The following is a 12143-nucleotide window of genomic DNA, read 5'->3' as shown; positions in this document are numbered from 1 at the left end:
ATGACCGGATCCGGCTGGGTGTGGTGTGACACCCACTGATGTGATTCTACAATTAGCTAACCGTTCAATCAAACGACCCGGTGCACTAATTGAAAACAATTTGGTAAAGGTTGAGGATCTATATTTTCCTGTTGATTTTCTGATCCTAGATATGGACAATACAACTACCAATAAGTTACCACCATCATTCTTGGACGACCCTTTTTAGCCACTGCGAATGCTTGCATCAATTGTAGATCGGGTGTCATGGACATATCATTTGGGAATAAGAAACTTAGAGTCAACATCTTCAATGCATCCTTAAGCCTAAATAGAGATGAAGAGTGATTTGCGATGAACCTTATTGATGAGGTAGTGGCTGATTGTACTCCAAACATGCTTATTGATGATCCCCTACAACATTACTTGACATTTGGAGAATCTGACTTGAATATTGAGGAAGTCAACACATTGTTGGACTCTTCCACTCCTTTGGAGCAGCCACTATTTACAAATAGATTTGAGCCTCTACCTCCATTAGCTACATCTCCCCAACCCTCATCCCTCATATCTCCCCCTAAGTTGGAACTTAAACCTCTCCCTTCCAATCTAAAGTATGCATTCTTAGGAAAACATGAAACATTGCCTGTCATTATTTCTTCTGATCTATCACCTAGGCAGGAAGACCAACTTTTAGGAGTGCTTTCTGAATTCAAGTCAGCCATTGGCTGGTCCTTAGCTGATCTTAAGGGCATAGACCCCTCTATATGTATGCATTGGATATATCGTGAGGATGGAGCGAAACCTCGTGGGGATCCTAAGTGTCGTTTGAATCCTAATATGAGAGAGGTGGTGAAAAATGAGGTGATTAAGTGGTTAGATGCCATAATTATCTACCCAATCTCTGATAGTGAATGGGTCAGTCTACCCAGGCTGTCCTTAAGAAATTTGGCATTACTGTGGTTCCGAATGACACGGTGATATCGTCCCAACTCGTACCACTACATGTTGGCGTGTCTGCATCGACTCCTAGAAGTTGAACACAGTCACCAAAAAGGATCACTTCCCCTTGCCATTTATTTGTCATATTCAAAAGAGACTAGCAGGGCAAAGCCACTATTGTTTTCTCGATGGTTACTCTAGTTACAACCAAGTTCCCATTTGCCCTAGTGACCAAGAGAAAACAACCTTCTCTTGCCCCTTTGGTACATTTGCATTTAGACGCATGCCTTTTTGCCATCTTTTCTAATATGGTTGGCCAATCCTTAGAGCTTTTCATGGATGACTTCTCCGTCTTTGGATCGTCCTTTGACGAGTGTCTCAACCGGTTATCACAGGTTCTTAAAAGATGTGTAGAGACCAACCTTGTTTTAAGTTGGGAGAAGAGCCATTTTATGGTTCAAGAAGGAATTGTCCTTGGTCACATAGTGTCCGCACGTGGTATTGAGGTTGATCCCACCAAAGTTGAGGTTATTGCCAAACTACCCCCTCCCACTTCTGTTAAGCAAGTCCGATCGTTCTTAGGCCATACTGGATTCTATAGGCGTTTCATTAAGAACTTCAGCTTGATTTCTAGACCCTTATGCAATTTACTTGCAAAAGATGCCCCTTTTATCTTTGATGAGAAATGCCTTCATGCTTTCCATACCCTTCGAGATTTATTGTCTAAAGCACCTATATTGAAATCACCTGATTGGTATCTCCCTTTCGAGATTATGTGTGATGTGTCTGATTTTTCTCTTGGTGCTATTCTGGGTCAAAAGGTAGATTGGAAACTAGTCGTTCTTTACTATGCTAGTAAGACCCGCTCAAAAGCTCAGATGCATTATACAACTACTGAGAAGGAATTACTAGTAGTGGTTTTTGGCCGTTGATAAGTTTCGTTCATATCTTTTGGGCTCAAAGGTGATTATCTATTTAGATCATATAGCTCTTCGACACCTTCTCTCTAAGCCTGATGTCAAGCCTAGGCTCATCCGTTGGATTCAACTCCTTCAAGAGTTTGACGTGGAGACTAGAGATAAGAAAGGCTCAGAGAATGTTGTAGCAGATCATTTATCCCAGATTCCTCTTGATTCTATCCCCTTTAAGTTTATTAGTGAGACATTTCCTAATGAGAAATTATTAGCTACATCCTCTACATCTACTCCTTGGTATGTTCATATTGTTAATTATTTTGTTACGGGGAGGATTCCGTCTGATTAGGAAAAGGCTGCTAAAGACCGCTTCTTCTCCTCACTTAAGTACTATTACTGGGAAGATCTTGAGCTCTTTCGTTATTGCTCAGACCAGGTCATTTGTCGTTGTGTCCCTGAGAGTGAGATTCAGAGTATTTTATCCTTTTGTCATACTCTCGCCTGTGGGGGACACTTTAGTGGTAATAAGACTGCAGAAAAGGTGCTGCAGAGTGGTTTTTTTTGGCCTACATTGTTTAAAGATGCTCATTCTTATTGTAAAACATGTCTTCGATGCCAACAACTTGGCAATATTTCCTGCAGAGACATGATGCCCCTTAGCCCAATTATTGTTGTTGAAGTTTTTGATGTATGGGGTATTGATTTTATGGGACCTTTTCCTAAATCATTCGGTAATGAATACATACTTGTAGCAGTTGATTATGTCTCTAAATGGGTGGAAGTTAAAGCTACTAGGACCAATGATCATAAGATAGTGATGTCCTTCATCCATAGCCATATTTTAAGCTGCTTTGGCTTTCCTAGAGCTATTATTAATGACGGCGGTAGTCACTTCCGTCATTGGCAGATTGCATCTTTGTTGAGAAATACTCCATTACCCATAAGGTTGCCACTCCCTACCATCCTCAGACATCTGGTCCAATGGAGGTTTCTAATCGTGAGATCAAGCGCATCTTAGAAAAGACCGTTAGACCTGACCGCAAAGATTGGTCTGTTAGATTAAAGGATGCGTTATGGGCTTATCGGAATGCTTATAAAACTCCTATTGGTATGTCACCATACCGTTTAGTCTTCGGTAAAGCTTGTCATCTTCCTGTTGAGTTAGAGCATAAGGCATTTTGGGCGATTAAGACATTTAACTTCGATATGTCTGACGCTAGTTCTTCTCGTCGTCTTCAATTATCTAAATTAGAAGAATTACCTAATGATGCTTATGATAATTCACGTACTTATAAGGACTGAGCCAAAGCCTTTCATGATAAACATATTACTTGGAAGTCCTTTGCGCCTGATTGGCGAGTGTTGTTGTTTAATTCTAAATTGCGCTTATTTCCTGGTAAACTTTGATCTCGATGGGATGGTCCTTATGTGGTTGTTCACGTATTTCCCCATGATGCAATAGAGATCCGTAACCCACTAAATGGGAAATCCTTTAGGGTTAATTGCCAATGACTAAAGCCCTATATTGATGGCCTTGCTGATGACCAACTTATTGAGGAGTTGGACCTAGAAGACTTGCCTTAAGACTCTTCATGAGTCTCTCACTGAGTCTAGCTGAAGACTCTAAACTTAGCGCTTTATGGGAGGCAACCCATTTGCTTAGATGTTATTTATTGTTCTTTTTCTCTTCTTTTCTATGTTTGTTGTTAGGTTTTACTGTTGCATGCTCTATCATGGTTTCAAACATCGGATACACTCTTTCCTCATACTTGCTTCTATCATGGTTTTTATTTTTTTATTAATTAATATATCTTGCATGCACTGAGATCATTGCATAATTTAAGTGTGGGGGGGGGGCTATCAACTCTAGTAAGACTCATTAATAGTTGGTAGAGCATTGTCACAGAGATAGAAAGATAAGAAGTGCCCAATTTTTTCTGGCTTTGGTGAGATAAATGTTTTAATTCCTTGCTTGGATGAGAAATGAGAGCTTAAGGGTTTTAGAAATTCCATCTGATGTAATGAGCACCCTCTTGAGAGAATAGTAATGGGTTTTACATTTTGAGATTGAGGTTGAATCGGAAAATAGGAACTCCAGGTAATCCGAAAGGTTTGACCATCTAGTTTTCTTGTATTGCCTTGTGCTTATGGTGACAAGTTGATACCAATTTTAGACTATTTAAATGTGAATTGAATTTAAAGTATAATGTGAAAAAAAAGAAGAAGAAAAAGTATGTTGAAGTTTAAAGTTCAGACCTCCTTCTTAGTAACGGGGTCTCGGTGTCACCAACATCGTGCCTCGCATCAAACAGTTCGGGTGTCTTTGGTCTAGTCTTGGCCTATAGCCTAGTTGGTTTGTGTAAGTAAGTTCGAGGGGTGTTCTACACCTACTCCCTTAAGGCCATCTGGCTTGAGAGCAACTGACCCAACACTCGTTACATAGGCCATCTAGAAAGCTTAAGAGGCAAGACATTGCACGAACTAGAATTGCGTGCATTAAAGAAATAAGTGAATTAATGTGCTTATAAAGGTGAAATGTCTAAGAAGGTCAATATTTCTTAGATCCTGAGTTCTTGGTATTTTTGGGTACCTAGATTAGTCTTATCTAAGGGTGAACTGGGGGGCTGAAGACAAGATGAGACTTCTTGATTGAATTGTTTGCCTAGAGCTAGACTCAAGAGAGGGTGTAAAGAGCTTAAGTGTCGGGGTGCCTATATTCCCTTCAATCTTTACTGGAGTGTCTGTCTTGGAATCTATCTTTTTACACTTACTATTGCTAGAATAATTAGAAGAGTAGTTAAGAATTTTGTGTGTATATTATCTGCAAACACTAACGAGACAACTCGTCCACTAGGGTAACCTAGGGATTTAAAGGCTTGTTGCACATGCTAAGTGCAACAGTGATTCCGACGAAAGTGAGTTAGATTTTCTTTATTTTCCATATTGCTTTTATTGTTTTGTTTAGGTCGAGGACTAGCAAACACTCAAGTGTGGGGGTATTTGATAAGCATGCATTTATCATTATTTAATTGATTTAATTTTCCATACATAGTTAATTAAAAGAGAGCTAATTGAATATTTTTGTGTATTTTTCAGGAATAAGGTAATTTTGGTTATTAGAGATAATGTGAAGCAAAATTGGCAAATATATTAGATATTGGTGGATTTTAAGTCAGGGGATTCAATCTTGCTACCCAAGAAATTATGAAAAGTGAGATCCAACTTAATTAATGCAAAGAGAGCACTTAGCCAAATTGGAAACAAGTGGAGGTCCAAGGAACAAAATTGGTAATAAGATCTGAAAATCGGGTAAACAGACTCACCTTGAGTATTTTGGACATATCTCTCGTATGAACTCGGATTGCGGTGATTCAAGTTGCTATGAACGATATCGAAAATATCTACAACTTTCTAGTTTTGAGTTTTTCCAAAATCGGAACGAATAAAGGTCGAATTGACGGGTAAAGTGAACGAGTTCATTGTGTGTGAGAGAAAAGGAGAAGCCAGTCACAAAGAAGAGGAGAAGACGGTGAACACGGATCTTGGCTCTCATCTCTCTCATTGCTCAAGAAGAAGACCACATCTCTCTCTCTCTCTCTCTAAATTTCATCTTTATTTGTTTTATGAACTTTTGTTATAATGAGTAGTTAGTTCCTTTTCTTTGGGATGTAGATGAACCATGCTTATTTCATTAATTTGATTATTCTATATATTCTAGTTGATTGTTTGAGTCTAGCCAAAAATGTTCTATAGCTAAGCAAACTAAGCATGCCAAGTTTTGGTGAAGGGCGATAATCTTATGAAGATAAGACATATCTAGGAAAAACCATATGTTGTTTTGAAGCATAGAGTTATATCAGTTAATGAAAAGCATTGGGGATTCGAAATCCCGAATATCTTCACGTATTCATAGTTAAAGTTTTTTGCATTAATTAATATATTTAATTTAAATTTACTTTTTTTGAATTCAATCTTAGTAACTTTGCCTTTTAGTTCCCTATAGTTCGACCCCGTACTTTCTGCTAGCTAGATTAGTATAGGATTTTATTTTTGATTGGTTAGCGACATGATCAATGGGAATGCATCAAATTTAATTGCTTGATTGTCCTAGCAATATGCATCAAGTGAGATATTACATGTTGGGGCCAACAAGTAGCTCCAGGCCTGGGTAAAAGATTTGGTAATGCTCGATGTGTACTCCAAATTTCTCCCAATTCTATTTTTTGAGCCATTGTTGCTGCAATCCTGCTCATAGACCAAAAAGTGTTGCCTCCAATTCATCCTCTGTTTTTAGCTTGCAAAAATTGATGAACCTTATATGTCCATCTACTACGATCCCCTGCTTCATCTTGCCACTTTTATCCATTTGTTAAAAATCCCTGCACACATTAACATAGAATTACTATTAGGAAATGGGCAAATGTTTTCTTCAACATAACTAGATAAAATAGCATCATAATATTTGGCATTTTCTATTGTACAAGGGTCTTCATTCATATTGTCCTGTAGCTAATGCTACAATCCATCGACCTACTCGCGAGAGTACCATCAATGGGTTGAGCCTCTTTTGTGTAAATACCCACGAATTCAATCCTTTCTTGTCAGATGAAATAACAAGTGATTATAAAACTTGAGAAAATCCAGGTAGCCATAGCCTTATCCATCAGAGAACAAAAATTCTAACACATGCTCAAGAGAGATGTATCATTCAAATTCTCCGTTCGTAATCCTAAGGGTCCAGCGGCATGAATTCTTTTTGTCCATTCACATGAGACAAAAATATGCCAAATGGTTTCAATTCCATTTCCAGATAATACACAGTCGGGTTGGATATTCGTCCATTAAGCTAGTTTGGCTTTGACGGGTAGCCCTGCATTCAAAACATGCCAAAAAAAAAACTTTAAATTTTGGGTAAATTTGTAGTTTCCACATAAAATTTCACTATGCTGCAAACTGGTTTGCCTTTGGTGCAAATCGCGCATTAATTATCAAGCGGAGAGCTAATTTAACCGAAAAATCCCCATTCAGGAACAACCGAGATAACCATACATCATGTTGGTCACTTAGTGTGAAAGACAGATTTATAATAGGGACGGGGTTTGAAGAGTTTGAAGAAAGCTCCCTGTCAATCATTTGTAGGTCGTTGAATACTTCCATAATGTGAAGTTTTGTAAATTTGACAGCATTTCCTGTTGCGAAGGTAACATGGATCAAACCAGAAGGAAGTTTGATTTCCATTCCCCATCTAACGCCTCACCAATGTCTTGAGTTGTGAAAAAGTGCTTGAGATACTGTTCCAAGTCCAAGAATCTCTTCTATTGCCCACTTTGGGATCAAATACATAACCATTTTTTATGTATCTTGCTCTCAATACCCTAGCCCACAAAGATTGAGGTTGAGTGATTAATCTCCTGCCTTGTTTTAGTAACAAGGCTTAGTTAAAATCTTCTATTTTCTTAAATCCCAATCCTCCCTTTTCTTTGGGTTGGCAAAATTTCTCCCATGAGATAGTATTTAACTACCTGTGCTTCTCGGGTTTCCCATTCTAGAATCTTCGACATATTGCATCAATTTTTGTGCAAATATTCTTCGGGAATCTTAGGCATTGCATTTGATATAGAGCCATTGTTGGACTGCTGACTGCATCAATATTCCTTGTCCTGCAAAGGAGAGATTATTCGATTTCCAACATGCCAACTTTCTAGTCATCCGATCCAGGACAGTTTGTAATAGTCTTGTTTTTCTTGTCCCCATCAGCGATGTCGTCCCCAAGTATGTTGTTTCTTTTTTGATTTCAGACACTCACAGTATTGACAACATCCAATTTCTATCCTCTCTTGGTACATTTCTGCTAAAAAAAGCTTCGCTTTTCTCAAAGTTCATTTCTTGCCCTGTCAGATTCATGAAAAGTTCCAATGCTGCTTTCAAAGCGAGTGTTTCTTTGGACTCAGCTTTGCAAAAAAGAAACGTATCATCTGCAAAGAAGATATGAGTAATTTTTGGTGCCTCATGTCCTACCTTGATTCCACTCAAAAGGTTTAGAGTCCTGTATTCATCAAGTAAATGGGATAATACTTCCATGATTAAAAGGAAAAGGTAAGGACTCAAAGGACATCCTTATCTTAACCCTCTAAACCTAGAAAACCACATATAAGGAGACCCGCTAAGCTTAATCAAGAAAGTAGGTGAAGGAGATTAGGGCACGGATGAAATTACGCCATTTTTCATCAAACCCAAGAAAATGAAAAAGTTCAACAATGATGTTCCTATCAGCTCTATTCATAAGCTTTGGACATGTCCCGCTTGAGAGCTAAAAACCCGGTCTTGCTTCAAGACTTTTTCATATAGTGAAAATTTTCTTGGGCAATGATGATATTATAAGTAGTTTGTCAACATGCCACAAACGCCCCTTGGTTCGAAGAAATAAAACTGGGAAGAAAAGGTCTCAGTCTTTTGGCCAAAAATTTTGCAATGATTTTATAAGACACATTACAAAAACTAATAGATCTAAAGTCAAAAACTTCCTTAGCCTCATCCTTTTTAGGGATAAAACATAAGAGAATATGGTTAATTCCATGAGGTAAACATTCTTCTAAGAAAAAGGATTTTACAAAATTAACCACCTCCTCTTTAATCAGCTCCCAAAATTTATGAAAGAAAAAGGCATTAAATCCATTTACCCCTAGAGCTTTAAAGGGTCCAAGGGAAAAGACGACATTTCTTACCTCAAGATGATCCGGAATTACCGAGATACCATTAAGAGTCCCTTCAATATGTGGGAAAAGGCATTTCACAAACTCAAGATCCAAGGAATTAGGGGATTGGTAAAGTTTTTTCATATGCTCGACAAAGACCCCCGCAATATCCCTTGGATTGGAATACTGTCTACCATTTGCATCAATTGAATTGATCCGTCTTTGGTGGAGATTAATCTTGCAAGAAAGATGATAAAGTTTTGTTTTTCGATCCCCATCGGAGATATACTTACCTCGTGATTTCTGAAACCAAAACAGTTCTTCAGCATTCAGAGCCCAATCCAACATTTTTGTCTTTTGGTTTATGAGATTCCAATCCGGGATCATCTCATTCTCTGTAAAATCCAGCTTTTACCTAACCTTGACCCGACCCGATCATTGTTATGTTTGTAGGTCTGAAGACCCGAAGTGGTGGTAGGAGGGACTTATGGGCCCTACTGGTCGATGACGTAATGTCGGGATTCCAGTTTATGGACATTGATGATGCTGCTCCTTCCTTGAGCACATTACTAGTGTTAAGTTAGAATCTGCGCACTGATGAAGAGCGAGACAGTTGAAATAGCAAACGGACTCCTGTGCATAATCCAAAGGTACTCCCTAAAACTAGACCTCTTGAGTGAACTGTAGGAGAAAACCCCATGCAATTTGACCTTGTATAGCCCTCCAAGTCTGCACCTAAAGTTGCTGAACTATTCTGTAAAATTCTGCAGAGATTGTTTTGGTCGATACTATTGTCGATACCATCGACCAAAGGTATCGACCAACAAGTCTGCTGAGCCCAGATTTAAAGATTGTTGGAATATTCTTTTCTATTTATTTATTCCTCGAGACTGGAGCCCTATTCTCGCGTTTTTAACATCTGGGAACGTGAGAGAGCCTCCCAAGAACTCCTCCTTGGTAGTGGTGAAGCATCTTCTTCATCAATCATTGCCAAACACTCATTCCTACTTTCTTGTTCCACTTTAAAGGTATGACTCTCTCTCCTAATCACTTTCTCACTCATCTTTTCTCTATTTTACTGTTGGGACCATGGCCAAGGTGCTGCAACCTTGCATACACCTTGCCATGAACCTTCTAAACCCCATACAATGATGTTTTCACCGATATGACTATGATTGATTCGCCTCATGATCATTGACTACACATTTCCATGATTTATTGCTTACCAACTTGCTTTATTTATCAAAACTGAGATGAAGCTCATGATTAACCTAATCTATACCTTGCATATGTGCTCCATGTTACTTTTAAACGATTCCCTACCTAATCCCCCATGTTTTCCCCTAATTTGCATTGAGATATAGCCAATGCCATGATCTACAACTCTTAACCTTAATATGTCAATTTGGGGATTTCCAAATGGACCATTGGATTATGAAAGTTTCTTGATAATTAGCTTCCCCATGTTGTGCTTAGTCTATCCTCCAAGTTTCATGTTAATCCGAGACCCGGAAGACCAAATCTGAAACAAAAAGCCAGCTTGCTGTCCTGGAATTTGTTTTGGTCGATACTATTGGTCGATACTATCGACCAAATGTATCGACCAATAGAGTTGCTGTCAGCAACTTTTGCCTAGTTCTGATTCGTTTGATCTCCGATTGTTCTGATTTCTTCTCTAACCTTTCATATATGCTTGTTTAGGACTTTAAGACTATTTGGGCCACTTGCTTGTGATCTTGGACCATTCTCTTCTCCGATTCAAGGTAAGGATAGTTATCGATGTAATTACTTAGGATATGGAAATCTTGACTTGGTATTCCTAACCTAGAAAATATAGTTTCTATTTCATATTCTTATCATGTTAGACTTGCTACATATGTCTTTCAACAGTAGCTTTGTGTTTACATTATATTACTTCAATGTTGATGCGTCCAAAATCCCACCGTGCCCCGGCCCGGCCGCAAAACAAAAGCGTCAGATGTGGCCCGACCGCTGGGGTCGGGAGTCCACCTCCGAAGGCTAAGTCAGTTGATGAACTTAATCACAAACGGCTCTGCTAGAAGCACAGAGCTAATGAATGAAGAAACGGGAAAGGTGATCTAGATAGCAGGACGCTGATAGTTTAGGTCTATCAGTATGTATCTGAACCTGAGTCTCAGATAGTATTCTCCTTGATCGATTGATCCGTCCCCCACCTTGTATGGTAGTGAGGTTTATATAGAGTGTACCTTCGAATCTCCTTCGTTGGATGCACTCGAGCCTTCTTCGGGTAGTCGTTGGATCTCATTAGTAAGATCCGTTGAACGATAGACTTCTACTAGTTTGGGCTAGTCGAGGACTCCTGAGATAACCGTTAGGTTATGCGATAGTTATCCCTTTGATGATGATTATCCGCAGCCGTCTGTTTGATTCTGCTGTCATCAGGGTGATTACCCTAATTCATAAGTAAGATTAGGGCACGCTTGCAGAGAATAATCTTTCTTCTTCGGCAAGCCATCTTCTGGATCCGGTTCGCTCGGGAGCGATTCGGTTTTCTCCGTCTCGACCGGGGTCGAGGGTCGGACCAGGTATGAACCCGGTCTGATCATAAACTCTCCATATCACGAGCCCCCCAGACCAAGCGTTCGGTCGATCCCGAGGGCTTGGTTTTTAACCCAGGTTCGTCGTCGGGTGATGATCTCTGCGTGCTTCATTAAATGTCATATCACATTTAATGCGGTGGTCATTTTTCCTCGAGCGTTGTGAGTGTAAGGCCACATGTCTTTGTTGCAGTTGATCTGTCGTGGCTCACGTCATCCAAGCGACGGTTTCCGAACGCCTATTTCGGATTCGCGAGTTCAAACTTTCAAAACGTCTTTGAATCTTGATCGTCAATTTTGAATCAATCTCGATCATTCAGATTCCCGAACACTCGTGCGGGAGTTTTAAAAGCGGTTCGTTGTCTTCGTAGGTTTCATTCTTCCTGTCTGGAATTTGAACCTTTGTCGTCTGCTTCGCGCCTTCCTGCTCTCAAGCTTCCGTCTCCTTGAATCGGTAAGTTTCTTGGTCTTTTCTTTTTGTAGTTTACTGAAACAAGTAATGGCGGACGATAGGGCTTCTTTAGTACCCCATGTTGGTGATAGCAGTGATGCTTTTGCTTCTCTTGCCCCCGAACAGTCGGATAGTGATAACAAAACCCTAACCGTCCTCTGGCAGGAGTTCGCTGAAGTTTCTCAAAAAGGTTTTGAAAGAAAAACCGAAACTTCTCCTGTCCTTGTCGAGTCTGGATCTTCCAAGATCGTTGATTCCTCTAGGCAACCTCAAACCTCCGGGTCCAATAGTGGGCCTGGCTCTGTTCCCTCCATTTATAATGGAGAAACTCTTCTTTCCGCTGTCCAAGATTTTGACCTTCCTTCCTCATATCAGGTTAGGGCTCCCCACCCTGATGAGAGGGTTGATTCATCCCTTCCGGGTGAATTTTCTCTGTACATAGATACACTGGAAAGCGGGGTTCGCTTTCCCTTTTTTAATCCTTTATTTTCCGTCGTTTTGAATCACTGGAACATTTGTCCCGGAATGCTCCTCCCCAATAGCTGGCGTCTCATCATCGGCTTCTTGGGTTTGTGTTTTGAGC

General features: G+C 39.7%; 1 pseudogene; it reads left to right on the top strand.

Annotated features, from left to right (window-relative positions):
- The first annotated feature begins 1373 nt into the window (after positions 1–1373).
- On the top strand, positions 1374–3347 carry LOC149022738 (uncharacterized; annotated as a pseudogene).
- The last annotated feature ends 8796 nt before the right edge of the window (positions 3348–12143 follow it).

The sequence above is a fragment of the Hakea prostrata genome, chromosome 3 (assembly GCF_041222555.1).
Source record: "Hakea prostrata isolate BN-2017 chromosome 3, UWA_Hpros_2, whole genome shotgun sequence".
Classification (NCBI taxonomy): Eukaryota; Viridiplantae; Streptophyta; class Magnoliopsida; order Proteales; family Proteaceae; genus Hakea; species Hakea prostrata.
This window is presented reverse-complemented; position numbering and strand designations above follow the sequence as displayed.